This window comes from Pithys albifrons, chromosome 8 (assembly GCF_047495875.1).
Source record: "Pithys albifrons albifrons isolate INPA30051 chromosome 8, PitAlb_v1, whole genome shotgun sequence".
In the NCBI taxonomy this organism is placed as follows: Eukaryota; Metazoa; Chordata; class Aves; order Passeriformes; family Thamnophilidae; genus Pithys; species Pithys albifrons.
This window is the reverse complement of record NC_092465.1, coordinates 2,880,561-2,887,346: the sequence shown is the minus strand read 5'-3', so window position 1 is coordinate 2,887,346 and position 6,786 is coordinate 2,880,561.

Genomic DNA, 6,786 nt, shown 5'->3' with positions numbered 1-6,786 from the left:
CTGACTCCATGACCTTGTTCAAAGTCCCTCACCAACTCTTTTGTAGGCCCCCTTTAGGTACTGAAAGACTCCAAGCTCTCCCAGAACCTTCTCTTCTCTTTGTTTGAAACACCTAAAAGTACTTTCAGACAGAACAAACCCTTGTTGCTGACAGACATAAACAATGTTGGCCAAAACATGCAAAGAAAGCAACTGGTGAGCTTCACTCAGTGCTTGGAGCTGGGTGAGAAACCCTCTCTTGGCTCCCAGCCAGGCAGCCCACCCAGACCCAGAGAGCTCCTCAAATCCATAAAACCCCTCTGGGTTCCACCCTCAGCCTACATGTCCAAGGATTTGAGTTTTCAGGGAAGAAGTTCAAGCCGTTTCAGGGAAGTTCAAGCCGTTTCAGGGAAGTTCAAGCCGTTTCAGGGAAGTTCAAGCCGTTTCAGGGAAGTTCAAGCCGTTTCAGGGAAGTTCAAGCCGTTTCAGGGAAGTTCAAGCCGTTTCAGGGAAGTTCAAGCCGTTTCAGGGAAGTTCAAGCCGTTTCAGGGAAGTTCAAGCCGTTTCAGGGAAGTTCAAGCCGTTTCAGGGAAGTTCAAGCCGTTTCAGGGAAGTTCAAGCCGTTTCAGGGAAGTTCAAGCCGTTTCAGGGAAGTTCAAGCCGTTTCAGGGAAGTTCAAGCCGTTTCAGGGAAGTTCAAGCCGTTTCAGGGAAGTTCAAGCCGTTTCAGGGAAGTTCAAGCCGTTTCAGGGAAGTTCAAGCCGTTTCAGGGAAGTTCAAGCCGTTTCAGGGAAGTTCAAGCCGTTTCAGGCTGTGGCTGATGGAGCTGCAGAGAAGCAAAGTAATCTCTGAGCAGAGGATAAAATCACCCCCTGTCTTGGTACACAGGGAATTCAGGAGGTGAGTGTTCATATTCCATCCTAAAATATCCATAAGTACCATCAAACTCTCCAAAAATCTCTTGTAAATACAGTTTCAAAAGCTGTGAAAATCAGTGGAGTTTTGTCCTGATAACAGGTCTATAATCCATGTAATAGGTGTGTAATCCATCAGTTGTGTTCTGATAACAGCTATACAGTCTAGGATAAATTTAATTATTATAAGGGAGAAAAGGGATTTTAACCAAGCATGGGAAGGTGGGTTTGAATCACTTCAAGCATCCCCTCCTTTAGAAAGCTCAGCAGTGATTCCAGAATGTCCATTGATCACTCCCAAAATGACGGAGCTACAGAGGAAGGACTGGACTGATCAGTCAATGCTGATCAATAATGTAACAATATATCAATAATATATTAATAATATAATAATAAATAGATACTGATTTACCTCACTGAAGCAGCAGAGACAGGCTCAGCACCTCTTTACCAAGAAGAATAACTGACTGCAGTACAAACAGACAGACAATTTCGGAGTTGAAGGGACCCACAAGGACCATTGAGTCCAATTCTTCACTCAGTGGCCCACAGAGGGGATTGAACCCATGACCTTGGCATTGTTACAACCAAGTTTTAACCAACTGAGCTCATCCACCCATCCACCCATCCACCCATCCACCCATCCACCCATCCACCCATCCACCCATCCACCCATCCACCCATCCACCCACCCATCCATCCCATCCACCCACCCACCCATCCATCCCATCCACCCACCCACCCATCCATCCCATCCACCCACCCACCCATCCATCCCACCCATCCATCCCACCCATCCCTCTCTCTATCACAGAATCCCAGACTGTTCTGAGTTGAAAGGGACCCACAAGGACCATCGAGTCCAACTCTTCACTCAGTGGCCCACACAGGGGATTGAACCCATGACCTTGGCATGGTTACAACCAAGTTTTAACCAGCTGAGCTAAACCATTCCATCTTCACCAAAAACACACCATATTCTCCTCCCAAAATCTGCTTTTGGGACTAAATGTGGCGACCCCATCAATCACACCCCTTTCAGTGAGCAATTACTAACAAATAATTAACATGGAACATTAAAACAACAACAGAAAACCCCAAAAACCAACACTTAAAGTGCTGCCTCTTTAGTCATCCAACAGACCAAGCTCTGTTTGCTTTTCCACTGGCTTTGTTGAAGGAATTATGAGTGTTCCTGACTTGCTTGGATCCCCCTGCCTTCAGCCATCATTATCAGTTATCTTCAGGGGGGAATCATTTCTCTTAAAACCATGACCCATTTGATATCTTAAAAAAAAACCCAGCCCCATTAATTTTCATTTGTCACAGGGCCAGGGTATAAATTGGCTAAATGATAATAACATTCTTCTGGAGCAATCAGTTCTCCATGATTAACCTAAAAATTGCCAAAATCTTGTTTACTGTTCATTTGTATCTGAGGCAAAGGAGGGCCACGCTCCGTGAGTTAGAGCAGGATTAATTTGGGTGCTGATCTGTATTAAAACTTGCCACAGTGATTCATAATCATCTTACTCGATATTTATCCTGACCAAAAAAAAAATGTTTAATTGGGGGAGCTCCTTGTCATGTCATAATTCTGCCCCAAAAGCATCTCTGCTTCCTCGTGCTTGCAGTTTCAATACACGGAGGGGTGAGGGGGTTTCTAAGCAGGAGTTTGGGGCTGAATTTGGGGGTTTTTTTAATGTACTCTTAACTTTTTTTCTCTTTTTTATTGAATTTTCTCGATGCAGGAGGACAAAGTCGATGGTCTTTACCACCATCTAGTGGATCTAATTACTCACAGCAAGACTCACTGATCTGAAAGACTCAGGAAAAGAAATATATATGGAATTTATCCATCTTCTGGATTTTGGTTTTATTTGGTTTTATTTGGTTTTCCATGGTTTTATTTGGTTTTATTTGGTTTTACATGGTTTTATTTGGTTTTACATGGTTTTACATGGTTTTACATGGTTTTATTTGGTTTTACATGGTTTTATTTGGTTTTACATGGCTTTATATGGCTTTATTTATCACATTGGGTGCATTTATTGCAGCCTGTAATACAACACCAGCACTTCACTAAAAATGGAGCAAAATTCCAAAGAGGTAATGCTTAAAATTGTAAATATATAAAAATAAGGGCAAAATTGAGCCCACAATTGTTATTATTATTGTAACATTATTAGAATATTCTGAGAGCTTTGAGGTCAGAATATTATCTTAAAACATGAACATGAATTAGCAAGTGATTCTCACCATGGAGCCTGGGATAGAAATGATCTCTCTGAACACCTGGTGGAGTTTTTGGGATGTTTACAGATATTTGACTATCAGGACAGTTATTGATCCACAAGTGCCTTTTTCAGATCCCAGGGTGTGTTCCTGGGGAGCTTTGGGGGCATTTTGGCTCCTGCTGGAGCTCCAGGAGGGACAGGCAGAGCTTCCCAGCCCAGAGAGGGGAATGTTGGCTGTTGACTCCTGCACAAGGATCTTCAAGCTAAGAAATGTGCAGAAAAAGAGCTTTAAAATCACCCAGAGCAGAGAGAATTTTAATTGTGAATCACTGACACAAGAAATGGGATGAGAGGAAATGGCCTCAAGTTGTGCCAGGGGAGGGTTAGGTTGGATGTTGGAATTTCTTCATGGAAACTGCCCTTCACTAGGGCAGGGGTGGAGTCACATCCCTGGAGGGATTTAACAGCCATGTGAATGTGGCACTTGGGGACATGGGTCAGTGGTGGCCTTGGCAGTGCTGGGGGTGGTTGGACTTGGTGATCTCAGAGGGCTTTTCCAACCCAAACCTTTCTCAGTTTCTACATCCTCCTTTTCAAAATGACTGGTCACCTTTTCCTTCAAGCAGCAGAAATGTCTGTAGCCAAAACACATCTTTGAATGACAAATATTCCCTCTCCCATCACATCAAAATCGATTCCAAACCCCCCCAAAAAGACTTTCCAGTTGGACACTGGTGCCCATTACCTGGAGGTGGGAAGAGGAGTGAGTTTTCCATGCTGGATTCCATGCTCCTCCAGAGGAGGATCTGGCTGCTGGTTGTGCTACTGAATCCAGACATGATTTTTGAGACAGGACTTTCAGGTTGTATTTCCTTATTTGCATATTGGAGAAAATGCCTCAATCATTCACAAGTTGAGGGTATAAGGAGACCCCCACTGGGGTGGGTGGTGCAGATAACAAAGGTAGAAAAAGCCTGACTGAATTATTGATATTTAAAAGAAATAATAATCCTTTGGCAGCTGGAGAAGTCTTGTTTTCTTTTACCCCAGGCAGCAGAATGGGTTCCTGGGAATTCCACGTTTCTGCCACATGTAGGAAGTATAAAGGAAAGGAAATACTTCCAGAAACTGTTTCTTGATTAAAAAAAGTTGGTCTGGAAAAAAATGATATTGAAATACTACCAGAAAACACGCACTGATGACAATCATTTTTAAACTTAATGTTGACTCTGTGCTGATGGAGTTTAGAAAATAAAAATAGCAATAAAAATTAAACAAATTAAAAATAAAATAAAATAAAAAATAAAAATAAAATAAAAAATAAAAATAAAATAAAAAATAAAAATAAAATAAAAAATAAAAATAAAATAAAAAATAAAAATAAAATAAAAAATAAAAATAAAATAAAAAATAAAAATAAAATAAAAAATAAAAATAAAATAAAAAATAAAAATAAAATAAAAAATAAAAATAAAATAAAAAATAAAAATAAAATAAAAAATAAAAATAAAATAAAAAATAAAAATAAAATAAAAAATAAAAATAAAATAAAAAATAAAAATAAAATAAAATTAAAATAAAATAAAATAAAATAAAATAAAATAAAATAATAAAGTAGAAAAGAAAAGAAAAGGAAAATTAAAAATAAAATTAAAATAAAATTAAAATAAAATTAAAATAAAATTAAAATAAAATTAAAATAAAATTAAAATAAAATTAAAATAAAATTAAAATAAAATTAAAATAAAATTAAAATAAAATTAAAATAAAATTAAAATAAAATAAATAAAAATAAAAATTAAATTAAAAAATAAAAATAAAAATTAAATTAAAATTTAAAACAAAAATAAAATTAAAAATATAAATAAAATTAAAAATAAAAATAAAATTTAAAATAAAAATAAAATTGAAAATTAAAAATAAAAATAAAAATAAAAACAAAAAATAAAAATAAAAATAGAAATGAAAACAAAAAATAAAAATAAAAATGAAAACAAAAAAATAAAAATAAAAATGAAAACAAAAAAATAAAAATAAAAATGAAAACAAAAAATAAAAATGAAAATGAAAATGAAAAATAAAAATAATAAAAAATAAAAATAAAAATAAAAAATAAAAACAAAAATGAAAATGAAAATAAAAATAAAGTATTTGTGCCATTTTTGGACTAATGAGAGGTCTTTGAAATCCTTTGTTGCCCAACAGCCTCAGACAACCTTTGCACTATTCCCCCACCTCTCTCATCTCACCTTTCTCTTCACATCTTTCTATCGACAGAATGGGTTCCTGGGAATTCCATGAATCACAAAATATGGAACAACATTTTATCCCTGAAGAACTAAATGGCTCAAGGACTTCTCAGATCTTTTCCCTCAGGAAAGGGATGGACAGAACCACCTGCAGTGGCCTCTCACACCACCAGCCCTTGCCTTTTATGGTACCTGATACGTCAAAAAATGCACCAAAACCTGCAAAGCCAAAAGAACTAAAGATTTCCTTCCAGATGGATTTTAATGAGGAGTTTGTTCTCCTCCAAGATCCTTGGGTAAGGCTGAGACCAGTGACCGCTTTTCTGAGCATACTCCTTGTTCTAAACTTTTTGTCTCTTCTGAGCAGAATCTAAGGATGACCTTTAAGGTCTCTTCCAACCCAACCCACTCTGTGATTCCAAGATTTTTGAGCAGTGAGCCAAAGGGTCACCATGGAGTGCAGGCACTGGTGGCTTTCCCCACCTTCCCCAGTCCAGGATCACCCAGTTTAGGAAGTTCTTGGCTGGACAAATGAAATGTTATGCTTTGCCAAGACACTGAAGGTGTTGTCTCAAACTGATGCTTAACTTGCTGCTTTATAATATTTGAAGGCAACACCAGAGGTTTAATTCCCAGGTCTCTTTGCCTGACCCAGGGAGGGCAACCAACAGACTCATCCCACTTCACCACACTCAGCTTGCTCTTGTCCTGCAGATGAATGGGTATTTTTTAATTAAAATATCTCTTTAAAGGAGTTAATTTCACTCAATTAATCCTAATATTCCCCAGCACACAACCATAGAATTATAGAATAGTTTGGGTTGGAAGGGATTTTAAAGTTTATCCACTCCTGCCATGGGAAGAAACATCTTCCACCAGCCCAGGTTGCTCCAACCTGGCCTTGGACACTCCCAGGGATGGATTCAGGGGCAGCCACAGCTTCTCTGCCCAACCTGTGCCAGGGCCTGCCCATCCTCATTGTGATAAAATTTCATCCTTCCATCTACTCTAAACCAAACCTCTTTTAGTTTAAAATCCTGCATTTCCAGCAATCTCCTTCCCAGCTATTCAGGGGTTTATTTTAACCTCTGGCCTTTAAAAAAAAAACCAAAAGGAAAAAAACCCCAAAACTGAAAGGGAGGACAAACCCACGGGCAGCTTCTGTCACTGATCCCCAGCAGCAGAACTGTGTCCTTCCTGGAGGGACCTCCTGGGATTTTGCACCTGATTAAATAGTGACTCAGGGTGAGAGTCAGGCTTGTGGTGACTCAGTGATCTGCTTGACTGGCTGACAATCTCCACGGGGTAGAGTGGCATTTCCTCGTGTGCCCCAATTAGCACTGCTAATTGGGGCACAAAATCTGTGGACATTTCTTTTTTTTTTTTTTTTTTTCATTCTGGGAATGGC